Genomic DNA, 21,393 nt, shown 5'->3' with positions numbered 1-21,393 from the left:
ATTCCTTGTTTGAGGTAGATATCGCATGTGTTTCATTGTTCCTTCACGATTGTCAGTTTTTTTTACCCTACATATATTAGAACAATGTGTAAGAGCCACACGGTCACAACAAACAAATCTTTCAAATTTGTTGAAGTGATATGAGATTTGTTGACCAAAGAAGCAATTATTGCCCATCTCACGTTTCTCCTGAAAGGTTGTTGGGGAGGTGGCTGATTAAACATTGCAGTGCTGTGGTGTAGGTACGTCCACCACACTGCGAGGGAGGATTTTCCTTGAATTTGGCACACTGACAATGAGGGAAAGGCCATACGATTCGAAGTCAGGATGGGGAATGGTTCTGAGTGTAACTGTTAGACCTTGGTGACACAATGTATTTTCTGGTCCTGTCCTTCATGTTTCCAATCGTCGTGAGTTTGGAAGGAGCTGACTAAGGAATGAATAGAATCCCTATGGTGCCGGAGGAGACAATTCAAACCATCGAGCCTGCACTGCATCTCTGATAGAACGCCGTACACATGCCCTTTTAGCCAACCCTATCCCCTCAATCCCCCACATTGAAGACAGCTGAACCATCTAACCTACACATCTTGGAACACAAAGCGACAGCATGTCGAAGCCAATCCACATAACTGGCACTTCCTTTGACTGAGGAGGAAACGGGGGTACCCAGAGGTACCCTACACAGGCACGGAGCATGTGTGAACTCCACACTGACAGTCACACAGTGCAGGTATTAAACCCAGATTCCTGGCACTGTGATGTGAAAATGTCATCTCGTGTGTCGCCTTGTGAGACCCTGCAGTGCCTCATCTCCGTGACACTGCCCAGTTAACATGCATTTTTCTCCATCTAGCCGACACGCCTTTGGACACGAAGGGGAAATTTAGCATGTCCTATCCATCTAAACTATATATTTTTGGACTGTGGGAATAAACCAGATATTCGGGAGGAAACTCCGGCAAACACGGGGAAAATGTGCAAACTCCGCATAGACAGTGACCAATGCTCCTGAGAGCTGTGAGATAGAACCCGTGCCGCTCAGACAAAAAGAACATATTCATCACACTCCGGATTTCTTCCTTGAAATTTGCATACAACTGGGCACTAGAGATGTTTTATGTGTGAGAGAATTCCTGGTCTCTTACATGCTAAAATAACAAATAACAGACAGCAGTACAGCACAGGGATAGGCCCTTTGGCCCACCAAACCTGTACCAACACAGCTGCCTCTGTAATCTAATACTTTCTTGCCTCTACGTGGTCCATATCCCTCTATTCTCTGTCGAATCGTGTATCTACCCAGATGCCTCTTGAACGTTGTTACAGAATCTGCTTCCAGCATCCCCTCCGGCGATGTTTTCCAGGCATTCACCACTCTCTGTGTGAAAATCCTGCCCTTAATCACTTATAAACTTTCTCACATTCAACTTATGCCCCGAGTAAATGACCTTTTGACCCTGTGATATAGACTCTGAGTATCCACACTCACAAACCGGCTGACGGTGAATGAGTCTCTCTCGCGCGCATGCGCGCACACACATATGCACATACACACCCACCCACACACACACATACACATACATCCCCTGCCACTGCAGATGGTGAAATTAGAAATGAATAAAAATATCTGGATGAGTGAGCTTGAATCGATTGTATAAAATAAAATTGATTCGATAATGTTCTATAGGGAAAGGACTCTTACTTGGTCTGATCGGCATGTGACTCCCGACACACAGCAATGCAGCTCACTCTGAGCTGCTCTTGGAGTTGAACTATCAAAGCAGTCGGTTTGAGGGAAATTTGGAGGCGATGATTTTGTGATATTATCGCTGCAATATTAATCCAGAAACTCAGCTAATACTCTGGGGCTCGAATCCTGCCATTGCAGCTGGTGAAATTTGAATTCAATAAAAAATGTCTATTCGCAAGAATTACTGCTGACAATGAAATTCCTCACCATCATCGGAAAAAACTTATATAGTAAACTAATGCCCTTTAGGGAACAAAACCTACCGTCCTTGCCCGGTCTGGCCCACATGTGACTCCAGATCCACAGCAATGTAGTTGGCTCTCAGCTGCCCTCGGGCTGCGAGGTTTAGGCAATAAATGCTGCCCAGCCAGTGACACCCAGGCTCCATGAATGAATAAGGAAGTGTCTGTGTCCTATTGGAGTTCTACTGAAATTTCTGTCGCTCTTTCAAAACCACGGGACGTCCCAAAATATGTTAATGACAATGAAGTCTTTTTGAAAAGTAATCACTGCCCAATTGCTCAACTTTTGAACTGTCTGTTCCGCGACGTCAGAAATTCCCATGTAGGAATGGGGAATAAATGCTGCAGCTGCGGCTCTGCGGCGCAAAGAATGACATGTTGGACTTCTCATCATTGTCTGGTGAGATATTCAAAGGTTGTGGCTCGGAACTCATCGGAGTCGGCTTTTTCGATAAGGAACTGGTGTATCAATACTTTCAGAGGAGTGAAACTGCCGCCCGGAAAATCATAGAATTCCCACAAAGCAGAAGGGAGATATTCGGCCCATCGAGCCTGCACTAACAGCAACCCGACCCAGGCAACATTCGCGGATTGAGGTCACACAAGACACATTATTAACGAAGACGGGATTCGAACCCACGCGTGCAGAGCGAAATGGATTAGTAGTCCACCATCCTAACCACTCGGCCACCACCTCATACAACACAAACCGTTCTAATGACGCCTTGAACAAAAAGACATTTCTCCTGTAGGATAATGTTGTGTTTCTACTTTCTCGTTAATTTTGCTTCGCTGTTACTCTTCCATTCGTTTTAAATCCCGAGAAAGTAGAGGGAGACAATTCCGGTGTGAGCTTTGAATTCACCGAACATAACACGGATTTAAAAAGCAATAAGAAGTGTGAGCTTGTGGCGTGACGGTAGGGCGTTTAACTCCAGCTCAGAAGGTTGCGTGTTCAAATCACGTCAGGCTCAAATGAGTCTTACTCATCACTCTTTGGATTTTGTATCTGGATAAAGTTGATTGTTCCCGAAACAACAAATCTCCAAACTATGATAAATACTAGATTATGAAACACTTAATGTTTTTGCTCAATCTGCACCTGTACCACGGGCAATAAAAATACAATATAATTAAAGAAAAGCATCTCAGTTGTAAAGCACTTTGAAACTTCCAGCGGTTTGGAAAAAAAAAACACATTTCAAGACAAAATAAAAGTAAAATACTGCCGATGCTGGAATCTGAAACAACAAATGAAAATGCTGGAAAAACTCAGCAGTTCTGACATCATCTGTGGAGAGAGACCAGCTGAGATTGTCCAGAATGTTCAGACTTCAAGACACCCCGTCTTTCCTCCAAAATTAAAAAGAACATGCGGTTTGATATGAACGGCAATCGCACCTTTCTGTCTCCACCTGATTTGTGTTTTTTTCTTCATGCATCCATCTCATTCTCTTTCCTGCTAATCCTAAAGTCTTAATGAGTTAGTTAAAGCCGTTGTTTGCTGCATTAAATGGTTCTCCGCATTGGGGAAAATAACTGATCTCATCAGAACTGAGTTGTCGCTCCGGAAGTGGAAGTGGCAAGTGTACAATGCGTACGGTCACCTCCAAAAACAATTCCTCGTTAGTATAGTGGTTAGTATCCCCGCCTGTCACGCGGGAGACCGGGGTTCAATTCCCCGACGGGGAGTTTATCACAATTTTATGATGTCAAATTGTACTTGTGTTGTTCTCTAACTTTGAAAACAGAAACGAAAATGACTGTCAAGGAACGAAACTTACAAAAACGTAAATCTTTACATTTATACCGACACTTTTCGTGACCTGGGATCAACGTTCATTCAATTCACCAGCAATTTGGCTCATCTTTGATCTGGCGATTCCACGTAGTCATCACGTCGAATATTACCCTGATATTAGCGCAATGCCAATAAATGCTGTGATTTCATATTTTTCAGTTCTATTTTTGGATGATCCACTGATTCCCAGATCCCCGAAAATACAAAGGAAACCCCCAATGTTTTCCAATATTGGAAATACCTTTGAGTCTGTGAGTTGTGAAGATTCATGCAGCGTGAGGAATAGAATATTAATGCATGATTGTCAGAGCAGGAAGGTTCAGTCCGAGCTGGACAAAATTTTGGTGAGGCCACCGCTGGAGGACAGTGTGCAGTTCCGGTCAAATCACTACAGTAAGAATTTGATTGCACTGGAGAGGGTGCAGTGTCCATTTACCAGGGACCAGATCGTAGACTGGGATGGAGAATTTGAGCTCTGAAGAGAGACTGGATTGGATCAGGTTATTTTATTTAGAGCAGTGAAGGTTGAGAGGAGACCAGATTGAGGTGTATAAGAAATGGACAGGGTGGATAGGAAGCTGCTGCTGCCTCACAGCACCAGGGACCCGGGTTTGATTCCCGGCTTGGGTCACTGTCTGTGTGGAGTCTCCATGTTTCCCCATGTTTACGTGGATGTTCTCTGGGTGAACAAAGAACAAAGAAAATTACAGCACATTAAGCAGGCCCTTCGGCCCTCCAAGCCTGCATCGACCATGCTATCCGACTTATCTAAACCCTCCTTCCGTTCCGAGGACCAGATCCCTCTATTTCCATCTTATTCATGTATTTGTCAAGATGCCCATTTCAAAAGTCACTACCGTATCCATTTCCACTACATCCGCGGCAAAGAGTTCCAAGCACCCACCACTCTCTGCCTCATACATCTCCTTTAAACCTTGTCCCTCGCACCTTAAAACTTTGCCTCCTAGAAACTGACTCTTTCACCCAGGGGAGAAAAAGGCTTCTGACTATCCATTCTGTCCATGCCTCTCGTAATCTTGTGGACTTCTAGCAAGTCGCCCCTCAACCTCCGTCGTTCCAGTGACAGCAAACCGAGTTTCTCCAACTTCTCCTCATAGCTAATGCCCTCCTTACCAGGCAAGATCCTGGTAAATCTTTTCTGAACCTCCTCCAAAGCTTCCACATTCTTCTGGTACTGTAGCGGCCAGAACTGAACACTATATTCCAAGTGCGGCCTCACTAAGGTTCGATAAAGCTACAGAAGGTCTTGCCAATTTTTTAAACTCAGTGTCCCGGCCGATGAAAGCAAGCATGCCGTCTGCCTTCTTGACTGCCTTCTCCACCTGCGTTGCCAATTTCTGTGACCTGTGTACCTGTCCACTCAGATTGGTTTGGCTATCAATACCCTTATAGGTTCTGTCATTTACTGTATATTTCTAATCTGAATTAACATACATTCGTCCGGATTAAATTCCATCGGCCACTTCTCTGCCCAAGCCTCCAACTGATCTATATTCTGCTGTATCATCTGATGGTCCTCATCGTTATCCGCAAATTTACCGAGCTCTGTGTTGTCTGCAAATTTACTAATCAATCCAGTTACATTTTCCTCCAAATCATTTATATATATTACAAAAAGCAAAGGCCCCAGCACTGATCCCTGAGGAACACCACTTGTCACAGCCCTCTATTCAGAAATGCATTCCTTCCACTGCTACCTTCTGTCTTCTTTGACTGAGCCAGTTTTGTATGCACTTTTCCAGTTCACCTCTGATCCCATGCGACTTCACCTTCTGCACCAGTCTGTGATGAGGGACCTTGTCACAGGTCTTACTGAAGTCCATGTAGACAACATTCACTGCCCGACCCTCATCAAACGTCTTCATCACTTCCTCGAAACACTCGATCATGTTCGTGAGACACGACCTCCTCTTTACAAAACCATGTTGTTTCTCACTCATCCGTCCACTCATTTCCAAGTGGGAAAATATCCTGTCTTGAAGAATCCTCTCCAATAATTCCCCGAACATTGATGTAAGGTTCACAGGCCTGTAATTACCTGGATTGTTGGTGTTATCCTTTTTAAACAAGAAACAACGTAGGCGATTCTCCGATCATCTGGGACCTCCCCTGTAGCCAATCAGAATACAAAGATTTTTCTCAAGGCTCCAACAATTTCCTCCCTTGTCTCTCTCAGTATTTGGGGTATATCCCATCAGACCTGTCTTGTCGACCTTAATATTTCTCAAGGGCACCAATACCTTCTCCGTTTTGATCTCAACATGACTCAAACCACCTGCACATCCTTCCCCAGACTCATCATCATACACGTCGTTTTCGGACAACACTGACGCAAAGCACTCAGTTAATACTTCACCCATTTACCCTAGCTCCGCGCATAGATTCTCTCCCTTGCCCTTGAGTGGGCCGACCCTCTCCCTGGCTACCCTCTTGCTTGTTATGTATGTATAAAAGCCCTGGGATTTTCCTTAATCCTGCTGGCCAGTGTTTTTTTCGTGACCACTTAGTCAATTGTTTCATTATATTTTTCTTCTACCTCATCAGGTTAAGGAGCGGCGCTCCAAAAGCTCGTGTTACCAAATAAACCTGTTGGACTTTAACCTGGTGTCCTGCTGCTACTTAATGTGTCCACCCCAGTCCAACGTCAGCAACTCCGCGTCTGTCTGTGAGAGAATGGAATTAATACTGTATCTGTCATCCATGATCTGCAGACAGATTTGCTCCTCTATCTCTTCCTCACCACACTTCCATTTTTCCTTCTCTATCACCTCTGTTCACATTGTATTGAATAGTAATTGCCTGGTGTTCTATGTGACTGATGGAGTCACTCTGTCCGTGGTACTGTTGGGCACTCGATGTGTATTTGCCAGTTAGTGGGAGCTGAGAGTGACTGCGGGGTTCATTCCCTCCCTGCGATGCTCTGTCATTTTGGGATTAATGTTGTAACTGTCCTTCTCGGACACTATATGAGGGGACTGGGTTTACTTTTACCTATCAGTCTCTGCAACTGCCTGTGGGATTCATCCTCTAATTGTCAGTCTCTGGCTGTGTAAATCAATGTGTACTCTTTAAATATCAGAGAAGAGAGAAAATTACAGCACAGGAGCAGCCCTTCAGCCCTCTGAGCCTCCGCCGACCATGCTGCCCATGTGAACTAAAACCTCCTTTCAGTCTGTGGCACTGAGCCTGCTTTCTGCTCAATGGGCCGAGTGTTGGCGAGTGGAATTAGTTGGGCAGGCCAGGGCATTTCATACATCACTGTAGATTCGATGGGCCAAAGGGCCTCTTCTACACTATCCTATTCTCTGATACATGGCCTTACAACCCAAGCTTGGAAAATGATGCATTCACAGATAATGTATTTTGGGTGGATGTCAGTATAAACTGCAGAAATTTGGTTCATGTCTTAAAACTCACAGTTTGTTTTCCCCGCATAGAATTGTTGATATTTCAAACACTTTGCCTGAATTTGTTGTGAAAGCTGAAAGTGGAGTGACTTTTCGAACATTTCATCGAATCGTAGAAACCCGACAGTGCATAAAGAGGCCATTTGGCCCATCGAGTCCGCACTGACCACAATTCCACCCCAGCCCTACCCCTATATCCCTACGTATTTGCCCCTCATCCCACGACATCTCAGGATATTCAGAGGCAATTTCAGCATGGACTACCGTGCCGCCCAATACCGTTCAGTTTGAGGGAAAAGGGAAACTGGCCGGTACGGGGATCGAACCCGCGACCTTGGCGTTATTAGCACCACGCTCTAACCAACTGAGCTAACCGGCCACATCCGAATGACCGTCCACGGACGGTTATCGGGGCAGCACGGTAGCATAATGGTTCGCAGTGCTGCTTCACAGCTTCAGGGACCTGGCTTCAATTAGAGGAATTTGCACATTCTCCACGTGTCTGCGTGGGTTTCCTCCGGATTCGCCGGTTTCCTCCAACAGGCCAAAAATGTGTGGGTTAGGCTGATTGGCTGTGCTAAAATTTCCCCTTAGTGTCCTGAGATGCGAAGGTTCGAGGGATTAGCGGGTAAAAAATGTAGGGATATGGGGGTAGGACCTGGATAGGATTGTGGTCGGTGCAGACTGGATGGGCTGAAGGGCCTCTTTCTGCACTGTAGGGTTAAAGAAAAACACTTATCAGAAACATAGTGTGATTTCTATATGTGTGTTGCCTGATGTTGTTGTTGCTGTTCTTGTTTTTTTTTTCATATTGTGACTGTGTTTTCACTGACTGGCAATGAAGACAAATAAATAAATGTCTCATGATCGAATTGAATGGTATAACAGAGTCAACGTGCCAGGCGCAATGTCTGTTCTTAATTGCTGTGTTCTGGTGACTGGAAGAGACGGATCGATGGATACTGAGGGAAATAAGGGTGGAAATTGCACTGGCAATGGAGGCAATTTCTAACCCAGCTCGTTATATGGGTGGTGCCAAATGAGTGGAGAATTGCAAACGGTAAAGACACCTCTTCAGAAATGGCTGTAAGAATCAGTCCAATCAGTTTAATATCAGTTTAATTGTTGGGCGAAGGGCCTGTTTCCTGTGCTGTGTTGTTCTTTGTTGTTCAATGTGTAATATTCTCCAAATAATTACCCGAGGGGGAAAAAAAAAACACCCACCTGTGCTGATACACAATAATTAAGGAAAACCCCTCAGTAATCCCATAGGTAATGAACTTGATCGAGATTTTCATGAGGGTAATGGAAAAGGCAAGTATTCAAATCCCATTCCTGGCAGTGTTTGGGGGAGGCAGTGGCAGTGGACAAGTAATCCAGAGATCCTGGGTAATACTCTGGGAAGCTGGGTTGAAAACCCAAAAGGGCAGATGGTGAAATTTTAATTCAAGACAAACCCTGAATTAATTGTCCATTTTTATAAAACCCCATGCAGTTTACGAATGTCCTTCAGGGAACAAAATCTGCAGGAGGAGTGTATTTGAATCAGCAAGTTCAGAGGTAACAAAAACATGGATGAGGGTTTCAGGTACAGTTGAGATCAGGTATTATCAACAATGTGTGAAGTTACACAGCTGGAAACAGGTGGCCTTGGTGCAGGAACAGATGTGTGGTCAGAATCTCATTTCCAGGTGTAATGATGTGTCAAGGTTACATGAGTTTGTTTCGGCCTCGACAGTGACCAGGGAGAGTGATGGAGTCATTGACTGGGAATGGAATTTGTGGTGGGACCTTTGACCTTCCAGATGTTTAACGGGGAATTATCTGCTTATCCAGTACAAGCTGCTGGATAAGCAATCTAATAATTTAATAAGAGAGATTGGTTCTGAGAGCTGATGGTGAGCTGGAACTGGGTATTATCAGCTTACGTGTGAAAACTAACACTGATCTTCAGATTATAACACCGAGAGGTGAGGACTAGAAATAGGAGGGAACCAAGGTTAGATCCTTCAAAGATTCGGGAGGTAACAACACAGGAGGGAGAAGAGTGACCATTGCGGGTGATATTGTGCCACTGACCAGAAAGGTAAGAATGGAACGAGGCGAGTGCAGTCTTCCCCAGCTGGACAACCGCAGATCTTCGAAAATTGCGTCGCAGTACATGCCCATTGGCCCTCGATGTTGGGCCGACCGCTGGAACAAATCTAGTGACCCTCGAACCTAAACTATTCCAATATTATCCATATGCCTATCCAACTGACCATTTGAACGCCCTGAAAGTTGGGGAGTCCACAACTGCTGCAGGCAGGGCATTCCACGCCCTTACTCCTCTCTGAGTAAAGAACCTACCTCTGACATCCGTCCTATAATTATCACCCCTCAATTTAAAGCTATGTCCCCTCGTGTTAGCCATCATCATCCGAGGAAAAAGGCTCTCACTGTCCACCCTATCTAACTCTCTGATCATCTTGTATGCCTCAATTAGGTCACCTCTTAACCTTCTTCTCTCTAACGAAAACAACCTCAAGTCCCTAAGAGTAGGAGTCTGATGTTGCAGTTGTATAGAACGTTGGTTAGGCCTCACTTGGAGTACTGCGTCCAGTTCTGGTCGCCGTACTACCGGAAGGATGTAGAGATCCTGGAGAGAGTGCAGAGGAGATTTACCAGGATGTTGCCTGGTATGGAAGGGCTGTCTTACGAGGAAAGATTGAATGAACTTGGGCTGTTTTCCCTTGAGAGACGTCGGCTGAGGGGGGATCTAATAGAGGTTTATAAGATTATGAAGGGGATAGATAGAGTAAATGGTGGTAAGCTTTTTCCGCTATTAGAAATGGATAGAACGAGGGGTCACGGGCTTAGGGTGAGGGGGGCTAGGTATAAGACAAATATTAGAGGGCAGTTTTTCACGCAAAGGGTAGTGGGGGTGTGGAATGCACTGCCGAGTAAGGTGGTGGAAGCAGGCACGCTAGGGTTGTTTAAGAGTCACTTAGACAGCCATATGAGCGGGCTACATATAGGGGGATATAGTAGGCCTTACTGAACATTGTAGGCTTTGGAATACGTTTTGCCTCAGGAATGTTAGTCTTTGCCTGTTTAATAATGAATTTTTTTGTCTCCACAGGCATTTAAGTCCAGCAAGGGGCATGCATGCGGCAGGTTGTCGTGGGCTGCTCTTGGATGTTGCTTCGGGAGTTGCCTATTGCTTCATGTCGTTAGTGTGCTTAAACTGGACCATCTCGAGGGCAACATGACAGCTCAGAGACTATCTCTGTTGCTGTGCGGACACATGGATTTGGGCCTGTGTCTGTGGGAGTTTGCACGTTCTCCCCGTGGTTGCGTGGGTTTCCTCCGGGTGCTCCGGTTTCCTCCCACATCCTCCAAAGATGTGCTTTTAGGCTGATTGATTGATGGGTACTAAATTGTCCCTAAATTGGACCTCCCTGATCCTCGCACGTTAGGCGTAGACTAAAATCAGGAATAGGTCACTGAGACAGTAGGACGGCGGCGCGGGCTCGTTGGGCCGAAGGGCCTGTTTCCCGTGCTGTGTTGTTCTTTGTTCTTTGTTCTTTGTTCCCTCAGCCTTTCCTCATAAGACCTTCCCACCATACCAGGCAACATCCTGGTAAATCTCCTCTGCACCCTTTCCAATGCCTCCACATCTTTCTTATAATACGGCGACCAGAACTGTACGCAATACTCCAAGTGCGGCCGCACCAGAGTTTTGTACAGTTGCAACATGACCTCACGGCTCCGAAATTCAATCCCTCTACCAATAAAAGCTAACACACCGTACGCCTTCTTAACAACTTAATCAACCTGGGTGCCAACTTTCAGGGATCTATGCACATGTACAGAGAGATCTCTCTGCTCGTCGACACGACCAAGAGTCCTTCCATTCGCCCTATATTCTGTACTCCTGTTACTCTTACCAAAGTGAATCACCTCACACTTTTCCGCATTGGTCTTCTACACTTTGCTCAGTCTGTTCTTCAGAACAATCCTTGAACTGATGTGATGGGAATTTCTTTCGCTGAGAGAAGCTACAATCCCAACATTGAACATCCTGTTGAATATTCAGGGTCTAAGACAAAGAGGATCTCATTTCCCCCTGAATCTGCTGCGTTTTTCTTCAATGTTCCATTCTAATGACAGCCTGAAAGGATAGCTAGTTAACAGAAGTTTATCCGCTAAATAGTTAGAACACCGACGGCTCGTTGGTCTAGTGGTATGATTCTCGCTTCGGGGATTTCGCTGCATGAATTTGCGAGAGGTCCCGCGTTGAAATCCCGGACGAGCCCTCACTTGTTGCCAGTTTTGTTTTCAAATGTTGGTTGTTTATTTCGAAAAAAAAAACAGGTTGCGTTTTAGATGGCGGGATTTACATGTCTCCAGATCAGGTTTGAAATCCAGCAACACATCGCGACAATTTTCTCTATGCTGCAAAGCAAAAGTTTTCAAGAATGTTCACCCACGGAACCAGACTGGAAACTTATCCCAATGAATCAATCAGGGCTGTCCATTGCTTGTCGCGTCAGGGATTCTTGCATCGTGCGTTCAGTTGTATTTTGGTCAGAAAGAAATTGCAGTCTGACAATGCTGGGGGGGTGGGGGTGGTGGGGGCGGGGGGCGGGGGGCGGGGGGCCGGGGGGGGGGGAAGTGGTCGGGAGGCGGGGGGGGTTGGGGGTCACAGTTTGGTTTTGAATCGATTATATTTTAACTCTGTCCCAGGCGTTTCACTGAGCAGGAAGTGAATCTTTGTGAAACTGTTCGGTATTCCACTCCAGAGGTAATTAACTCAATGAAGAGGAGGTTTGAAGAGTCTGTCCATATTTGATTAGACGCGAGCACCGGGTGATATGCATCTAAGGATACTGAAAGACATGATCAGTGTAATTGCGAAGAGACTGGAAATAACTTTCCAACTTCCGAGTTATTAAGGTAACAATGTTTTTTGAAGTGTTTTGAGTATTTTGAAATTATAACCGAGAGTGTTGGCAAAGGTAATACTGTTCATGCGGTTTACATAAACTTCCAAAAGCACGGAAATTTTTAATAAGGCAGATGAAAGTAAATGCATCAAAATGTGAATTGATTCGTTGTGAAGGAAGAACCCAGATTCAAAACATAAACTACATGGTACAGTTCTAAAGAGGCAAATATGTACATATATCTTCCAAGTTGACAGGGATGATCATAGAGGTTTACAGCATGAAAAAAGGCCCTTCAGCCCAACTTGCCCTTTTTATCCACTAAGCTAGTCCCAATTGCCCGCGTTTGGCCCATATCCCTCGATAGTCATCTTACTCATGTAACTGCCCAAACGCTTTTAAAAAATAAAGTCATATTCACTTCTACTACTACCTCTGGCAGCTTGTTCCAGACAATCACCATCCGTAAAAAATAAAAATGTCCCTCTGCACCCTTTTGTATCTCTCCCCTCTCAGCTTAAACACATGCCCTCCAGTTTTAGACTCCCCTACAATTGGGAAAAGATATGGACTGTCTCGCTGATCAATGACCCTTATTATTTTGTAGACCTCAGGAAGATCACCCCCAGCCCCAGAGTCAAAAGTCCCAGCCTATCCAGTCTCTTATTGTAACTCAAACCATCAAGTCTTGGTAGCATTCTAGTCAATCTTGTCTGCACTCTTTCTAGTTTAGTAACATCTTTTCTATAATAGGGTGACCAGAACTGTACACAGGACAGTGAGGAGAGTGATCATAATAAATCAGACAGTGCCCTGTGTCTTTTTTTAATCAATGGGGTACTGAGTACAAAAGAACAGAAGCTATGTTAAACCTACATTTGAATTGGGTTCGGTTTCAAATGGATATTGGTTCCATTTTGTGCAGAGCAAATTATAAGAACATTATAAAAGATTTCAGAAGGTGGCAGAAATGTTTCACCAGAATAGTTAAATTGATGAAGAATTTTATTTATTGAGAATGGTTTGACACACTGCGACTGATCTACTTGGAGAAGAGAAGGTTCTGAGGAGATTTGGCAAAAAATATGCAAATCCTCATGGTCTGTCTGGTCAGATGATTGATAGAAATTTGTTCTCATTGTTGGCAGGATCGAGAAGCAGAGGGCAGATATTACAAAGAACAACACAGCACGGGAAACAGGCCCTTCGGCCCAACGAGCCCGCGCCGCCATTTTAACATTATGAGTCCCCTCTCCACCCATGACCCTTGTATTGGAGGTAATCGCCAAAAGAAGCAACAGCAGCATAAAGGAAATGCTGCCTCAGAGAGGGGTCACGGCAGGTTCACTTGAATTCGATTATTATTCCAAAACTAAAGTGTGCAGGTTAATCCGCAATTATATAATTTTTTGTATTCATTCATGGGTGTCACTGGCTGGCCAGCATTTATTGCCCAATCACAGTGGCCCGAGTGTAGTTGAAAGTCAACCACATTGCTATTACTCTGGAGTCACACGGAGGCCAAACCGGAAAGGACGTCAAATTTCGTTCCACAAAGGGCTTTGGTGAACCAGATGGTTATGCCCGTAATTGACAATGGATGAAAACATAAATAGGATCTTCATTCCACATATTTTGTATTGAATTCAAATTCCACCAGCTGCCGTGTTGGGACTCGAACAAGAGTCCCCAGAGACACGGACTTTGAGGGCAGCTCAGAATCAAACACACTGCTGTTGATCCGGAATAACATCCACACCAGACAGGGTAAGAATTCCGTCCGCAAAATAAATCAGTTAATCAGCTGTTTCTTTTTTCTCCGACAATCGACTCAAGATCATTAATTCCAGGCATTTTTATTGATCCCGAATTTTAGCATCTGCCGTGTGATGGATGTGTGAGGATGCATGTGAGTGTGTGTGTCAGAGAGAGATGAAGTCATTTTCAGTCTGTTTGTGATTGTGGATTAATCCCTTCTATTCCGTCACAAGCATAGTGAGCCCCTTGCTCCTCCGAACTCTAATTGAAAAAAATACTTGTACCCCTGTGACCCTGGGAGTGGGTTGGCGGGGTGGGGTGCGCAGTAATGGGTGGGTGATGTTTGAAGTCAATGCCTCAGGATGCTGAGTGTGAAACAGTCGATTTTAAAGAATGCGTGTCGGAAACTGAAGAGTGAACTTGTTTGTGAGAAGATCACAGAAAAGCTGTGTCTGGAGCTGCGCACTGGAGACAAGTTTTGGGTTGTCAGTAAATGAACTCCTGTAATGAAGGAACAAAATCAGAAACAGAAAATCCTGCAAATATTCAGCAGCTCCGAAAGCAGCTGTGGAGAGATATTCCTGTCGCCAGGATGTAACTCTCCAACTGGATACTTCACATTGCTCAGATCTGACACTCTCAACACCTCCCTGTAAGGAACAGGTAGGGCGGGAATTGGGTCTTTGTTGATTTGAGCAAACAGAGCAATGCAGCAATGAGAAGCTCCTCACCCCCCGGCGGCTTGGGGGAGGATGGGACTGAGAGACAGGACTCCAGGTTGGGTTCAAAAATGGGGGAAAAAGCACATCGAGTTTTTATTGGAATGACAATGAAGATGGAATTCAAATCGACTTGTGCGGATTCATAGCCTTCCTCAGGTTGTCAGGATGGCCGAGTGGTTTAAGGCGCTGTGTTTAAGTCGCAATCTTCTCTGGAGGCGTGGGTTCTAGTCCCACTGCTGACATTTTTACCCTCCCTGTTCCAGACACAATCCACACCCGCGAAATATCTCCCCCGGAATGACAATGGTTGCAGGGGCTGAGGAACAGCGACCTCCGGCAAGTTCCATTCCGAGACACATCCCATCCTGTCTCTGAAATATATCACCGGTTCTGCGGCTGGCTGACCATCGTGGAACTCCTTCCCGAAAAGCAATGTATCAGTACAGACACCACATGGACTGCAGTGGCTCAAGAATGAATTCCCTGAAAAAATATCTCGAAAATAATTAATTTTGGGCAACAAATGCTTTCCGGGCCAGTGACACACAGGAATTCTTTCTCGGGTGCATCTGTCTGTATTCAGACTGTGTTTTGCATTATCTGCCGTTCAATAAGAATTGGGATCTTTCTGATTCTATCAGTTAAACTGTGCCTGTACAAGTCAACTTCCGGAACTAAAACATCGTTTCAAAATTCATCCTGCATCTGACAATCTTTGGAAATGCAACTGACTTTCTATATCCCCTCATTTGAAATCTCCGATTAATTTCTTCATTCATTCCTGAGATGTGGGTGTCGCTGGCTGGGCCCGCAATTATTGTCCATCCTAAATTGTCCTTGAACTGAGCGGATGACAGGTCACCTCAGAGGGCAGCTTAGAGTCACCAAAGTTGCTGTGTGTCGGGGGTCACATGTAGGTCCAGACCAGGGAAAAAATCATTCCTTAAAGGACATTAGTGAACCAGCTGTGTTATTTTAAGACACTCGATTCATGTTCATTAGACTTTTAATTCCAGATTTTTTTTTATTGATGAGACGTTTCACCATTTACCATGGTGGTGGTGGTGTGTGTGTGTGTGTGTGTGTGTGTGTGTGTGTGTGTGTGTGTGTGTGTGTGTGTGTGTCTGTGTGTGTGTGAGTGAGTGAGTGAGTGAGTGAATGAGTGAGTATTAACCTTTTAAATGCCCTCACAAACACAGTAATCCCCTTGCCTTTGTCAATTCCTAAGAAGTACTTGTACCTCTGAGACCCTGGTGGGCGGTTGAAGGGTGGGGTGAGGTTTGAAGGCGATGCCGCAGGGTGCTGAGTGTGAGACCAGCCGATTTTAAAGCATGTGTGTAGGAAAGTGAAGAGTGAACTTGTCCGTTTGAAGATCACAGAAAAGCTGTGTCTGGAGCTGGGCCCGAGAGACAAGTTTTGGGTTGTCAGTAAATGAACTCCTGTAATGAAGACACAAAATCAGAAAGAGGAAATGCTGGAAATATTCAGCAGCTCCGAAAGCAGCTGTGGAGAGATATTCCTGTCGCCAGGATGTAACTCTCCAATTGGATACTTCACATTGCTCAGATCTGACACTCTCAACACCTTCCTGTAAGGAACAGGTAGGGCGGGAATTGGGTCTCTGTTGATTTGAGCAAACAGAGCAATGCAGCAATGAGAAGCTCCTCACCCCCCCGGCGGCTTGGGGAAGGATGGGACTCAGATACAGGCCTCTGGCTGGGGTTCAAAAATGGGGAAAAACGCATCGAGTTTGAAATGTAAATGCCACAAAAATGGAATTCAATTCGATTTCTGCACAGATTTTGCACTTTGGGTCAAGTAGTCAGGATCACTGATCTGTCGAAGGTGCTCTGTTTCGGTCACAGTCTTCTCTCGAGCCCTCAGTTCAAATCCCAATTCTGATGCTGATTTTTTTTCTCCTTCGCGAGGAACCATCCAAACCCAAGGAATCTCTCAGCACAAGGGCAGCAGATGCAGAGGAACAATGACCACCTGTAAGTTCCACTCCGAGACACACATCATCCTGACTTGGAAACATATCACCGTTCCCATGGCTGGCTCACAATCCCGGAACTCCCTCCCTAACAGCAGTCTATGTGTACATACATCACATGGACTGCAGTGTCTCCAGAATGAATTCATCGCCAATTACCCAAAGACAATTAATTTGGACAATAAATGCTTCCCGGGCCAATAACACACATACCCCGTATGAATAAAGTATTTTCCTTTTTAAATCACTTCGTCCGACAGAAGGAGCGCAGCTGCCTTCAGAGCAGAAAACTGTGTGTGTGAATCACATCTCTATTTTTACACCAAATGTGTGTCTGAAAACAGTAAGTGGACCCAGCTCACGTTAAACCGTTCAATATTTAGTCGGATAGTTCACAGGTACCTTCCAATTCTGGCAGTATCTCCTTTTTCACAAATACCACCAGATCTGGAACGTATTTCCAGCGTTTCGCTGAGGCCACCCACAGCAGTGACAGGCTCTGTGGCTTTGTTGGTTAAAGCGTCTGCCTAGTAAGCAGGAGATCCTGGGTTCAATTCCCAGCAGAGCCTTGGTTCTTTTCCACTGGTGTTTGCAGTTGTGCCAGACGCAAGATCCAGTTTTGCCTTTCCCTTCACGGTGGATAATCTCCAAAGATGGAAACATTTCGAGACTCCCCACAAATATCTCGACTATTTGTTGAGATGATCCAGGTATTTTCATCATCTTGCAGTTAAAGAAAAAACATTTGTAATAAACTCAATGCTGTGATTTCATCAAACACAGATTTCCATTATTTTCTCAGGGAATTCCGAACACAGTCAAATGGCTTAAATCGTTCCATGTGTCCAAGCAGTCTCTCACGCTGCGACTGTGTGTTTTTCTCTGTCTATTGTAATCTCGGTGTGATGCAGTGATACCTCCTCACACTGATGTTCCGATTAAACGATACAGGAGTGAAAATCTGCCTGACTACATTCATTGGGAGCAAGTCGAGCCTTCGCTGTAGCAGACTGGTGCAGCAGAAGCGTGCTGGGCCTATAACCCAGAGATCGATGGATCGAAAGCGTTCTCTGCTACTCCTGTTCACAGTGACGATAGAACAACTAAACGGTAGCTATGAAGCAGTTGTGACTTTTACCTGGAGTACATAAACTGTTATTTGGCTTCCCCTTTCCCCCAAAAACTGTTCTAGGACCCTTGCTGTTTGTCATTTTCATAAATGACCTGGATGAGTAAGTGAAGGGATGGGTTAGTAAGTTCGCCGACGATGCGAAGGTTAGTGGTGTTGTGGACAGTCTGGAGGGATGTCAGAAGTTGCAGCGGGACATAGATAGGGTGCAGGACTGGGCGGAGAAGTGGCAGGTGGACTTCAACACGGATAAATATGTAGTGGTCCATTTTGGCAAGACCAATGGGATGCAGGAGTACAATATCAAGGGTAGGAGTCTTGGCTGAGTTGAAGAGCAGAAGGATCTTGGGGTCCGGGTCCACAGGACTCTTAAATCGGCCTGGCAGGTGGAGGATGTGGTCAAGAAGGCGTATGGTGCACTGGCCTTCATCAATCGAGGGATTGAGTTTAGGACTCGGGAGGTAATGCTGCAACTTTATAAGACCCTTGTCAGACCCCACTTGGAGTACTGTGCGCAGTTCGGGTCGCCTCACTACAGAAAGGATGTGGAAGCTATAGAGAGGGTGCAGAGGAGATTTACAAGGATGTTGCCTGGATTGGGAGGCATGCCTTATGAAGTTCGGTTGAGGGAGCAAGGTCTCTTCTCCCTGGAGAGACGAAGGTTGAGAGGCGACCTGATAGACGTTTATAAAATGCTGAGAGGAATAGATAGGGTGGATTCTCGTGGGCTATTTCCCAGGGCTGAAATGGTCGCTACGAGCGGACACAGGTTTAAGGTGCTGGGAAGCAAATACAGAGGAGATGCTGGGGGAAAGTTTTTCACTCAGAGGGTGGAGAGTGAGTGGAATCGGCTGCCGGCGGCGGTGGTAGAGGCGAACTCGCTGGGGTCTTTTAAATGACTTCTGGATGAGTATACGGGATCTAATGTGTTTGGAAGTTACAGAAAGTTCCATGGCTTGGTAGATGTAGATGTGATTTGCGCAACTTGTGGGCCGAAGGGCCTGTTTGTGCTGCAGTGTTCTATGTTCTATATATAAAACCTCGATCTGTACTAAATGGATTTTATATGCAACCGGAGAATGACACCAGAAGAGGGAACATCTTAACACAACATGCAACAATTTACAGACAAAAAAAAATCCTCACGGAGAATCTCTTTTACACAACAGGGAACAAGTTTGGAACAGAAAGGGGCATAGTAATAGAACAGATCTGTGTCTCACTGCTCTAACTCACTCTATCCCTCCATCCCCTCTCATCAACTCTATATGAAGGCGGGATCTTGTTGTTTAGTGACTGAGTGCACACAATCTGTATCTATATCCGATCGAATAGAATTCAGCTTGTGAACAATATCATCGTTTCAACCAGCTCTGGGTTAACCCAGGCACAGCTCTGATTGGCTGCAGCCCCCTGAATCTGGGGAACAGACACTGTGAGCATCGCCGGCCTCAGAGGCTTTCACAGTTACTGAGCTGGGAAACTCCAACTAATCCCCGAGAATCCACAGCACAGAGCGAGAGGAGAGGAAAACCTGTCCTGGGAGCTGTCAATCTGAGGCACAGTTTGACCTGTCAATGTGCAGATGTGAAGCTGCTCCTTCCATTCCCAATCTGCTATAACCAGGAGTTCCTAACGCCCAATAATGACCAGCTTGCAGCAATGTGTTTGAATGAACACGATGTCATATCATCCAAGCAACATTTTGAAATTAACATTCAGAGTATTCTGATGAAATTTATTTCTTATGTTCTGTGTGTCATTCCGTAAGAATCTTCCTCTGACATGAGACCTTGTTTTGTCCTTGTGCTCCTGATGCTTTTGTTTTCAATCTGCTCACATTATGATTTCCCTCCTTGAACCAGAGAAAGGGAACAGCACTGAATCATTCTGCTTATCTTGTCCATGCCAGCCCGAGGGACACCCAGGTGTCCTCTTCAAGCTCACCTTCCTGCACTCAGCCCGGAGCCATGGAGCTGAAAGCATGATGGTGATCCACATACTTGGCACCGAAATACCAGAAGGAGTTCCGGCTCTGGGGCTGCCGGAAGCAAACACTTTCAGTGATAATCGCTGCGAGCAGGACTCGAACCTGCGCGGGAAACCCCATTGGATTTCTAATCCAACGCCTTAACCACTCGGCCACCGCAGCTCCACGAGATTTCCCACTAATAATCACCTCAGTAGCGTTCATACTAACTTCATCAGGCACCGTTATTGTGCAGAGCTCAGTGTGTGAGCTGAAATTTGTTCCTCTACTTTTGTATCTTTGTCTCTGACGGAGAACTTACTGACTGGGTCAGAGACTTGTTTTTGTATCTCAGTAATTTTTCATTACAAACAAATTAGTTCCGCATAAAAAGAAAAAGAGAAATCTCTATTGTATTTCATTATCATAAAATGTTGCGCTCGCCCTGATTTTGTCCAGTTGGTTGAAAACACAGGAGGAAGTGGATAAAGTTCGCAGCAAATTGCTACTGCGATGGCTGGGAATCATCCTCGGAGTTAGCTGCTTGGAAGGCAGCTATACTCACCACTATACCACCATCGCTCACAACGCTTAAGCAGCCCTTATTTTAAGAACAAAGAACAAAAACAGCCCCGGAAACAGGCCCTTCGGCCCAACGAGCCCGCGCCGCCATTTTAATACTACCAGTTCCCCCCTCCACCCATGACCCTTATCTATTGTTTTTATGGCCATCCACATTGAGGGAAACTAACTTAGGGACAATTTATTACTTCCAATCAGCCTAACAGCACATTTTTCGGGTGTGGGAGGAAACCGGAGCACAAAACCCACGCAAGCACGGGGAGAATGTGCAAACTCCCACAGACACCGGCCCAAATCCATGTGTCTGCACAGCAATCAGTGATAGTCACTGAGCTGTCGTCTTGCCCAGTATCTGGTCCAGTTTAGGCACACACTAACGACATGAAGCACTGGGCCAATCTCGAACATTCAAGATCAGCTCAAGTACAACCCATCACGTGTATGCCCCTCGTTGGACAACAAGGCGGACCGACTTAAACCTGTGAATGAAAAGAGAAAAAACATTATTTTCAGACCATATCCTTTTACATTACCAGGGACGTCCCAATGCTAATGAACCTTATTTAAAACAATCTCCTACACCCTCCCATTTCCAACCCACTGCTGTGCCTGTCTCAGTTACTCTTAAACAACTCCAGCGTGCCTGCCTCCACTACCTTACTTGGCAGAGCATTCCATATCCCCACTACCCTCTGTGTGAAAAACCTCCCTCTAATATCCGTGGAATCAGTTATAATTACGGAACTACCTCCGTTGCTGATTTCATCAGACACCAGGTCTGTCCATGGGACTGTTTGCAAACTGAACTTGGCTTGTCTCGTTTTTCTGGACAGTTTAAGGCCACCTTTTTACTATTCTTTCTAACTGAGAATTCATTGATTTGTTTTTGCTCATGGAACACGTTATGATTTTGCTCATGGAACCATCGAAAGAACCAAAGTGACAGCACCGAAGGAAGCCATTCGGCCCATCTTGTCCATACCAACCCGAGGATACACAGCTGTCCTTTCCAAACTCAGCTGCCTGCACCTGGCCCAGAACCATGCAGCTGAATGCATGATGGAGATCCAAATACTTCATAGCAAAAA

At 45.4% G+C, this 21,393-nt stretch overlaps 5 non-coding genes across 5 annotated transcripts; 3 read left to right on the top strand and 2 right to left on the bottom strand.

Moving 5' to 3' along the window:
* The first annotated feature begins 3,615 nt into the window (after positions 1–3,615).
* On the top strand, positions 3,616–3,687 carry trnad-guc (transfer RNA aspartic acid (anticodon GUC)). Its single transcript has one exon. It is a non-coding gene; the product is annotated as a tRNA-Asp (tRNA).
* A 3,842-nt stretch (positions 3,688–7,529) lies between these two features.
* On the bottom strand, positions 7,530–7,603 carry trnai-aau (transfer RNA isoleucine (anticodon AAU)). Its single transcript has one exon. It is a non-coding gene; the product is annotated as a tRNA-Ile (tRNA).
* Positions 7,604–14,791: 7,188 nt separating this feature from the next.
* trnal-uaa (transfer RNA leucine (anticodon UAA)) lies at positions 14,792–14,874 on the top strand. Its single transcript has one exon. It is a non-coding gene; the product is annotated as a tRNA-Leu (tRNA).
* Positions 14,875–17,120: 2,246 nt separating this feature from the next.
* On the top strand, positions 17,121–17,194 carry trnat-agu (transfer RNA threonine (anticodon AGU)). Its single transcript has one exon. It is a non-coding gene; the product is annotated as a tRNA-Thr (tRNA).
* A 2,631-nt stretch (positions 17,195–19,825) lies between these two features.
* On the bottom strand, positions 19,826–19,906 carry trnas-aga (transfer RNA serine (anticodon AGA)). The gene has a single exon. It is a non-coding gene; the product is annotated as a tRNA-Ser (tRNA).
* Positions 19,907–21,393: the final 1,487 nt, after the last annotated feature.

Source organism: Carcharhinus amblyrhynchos, unplaced genomic scaffold, assembly GCF_965287045.1.
Source record: "Carcharhinus amblyrhynchos unplaced genomic scaffold, sCarAmb.v2.hapA scaffold_42, whole genome shotgun sequence".
Taxonomy (NCBI): Eukaryota; Metazoa; Chordata; class Chondrichthyes; order Carcharhiniformes; family Carcharhinidae; genus Carcharhinus; species Carcharhinus amblyrhynchos.
Note: the sequence above shows the minus strand (reverse complement) of the source record. Positions and strands in the feature narration are given on the sequence as shown.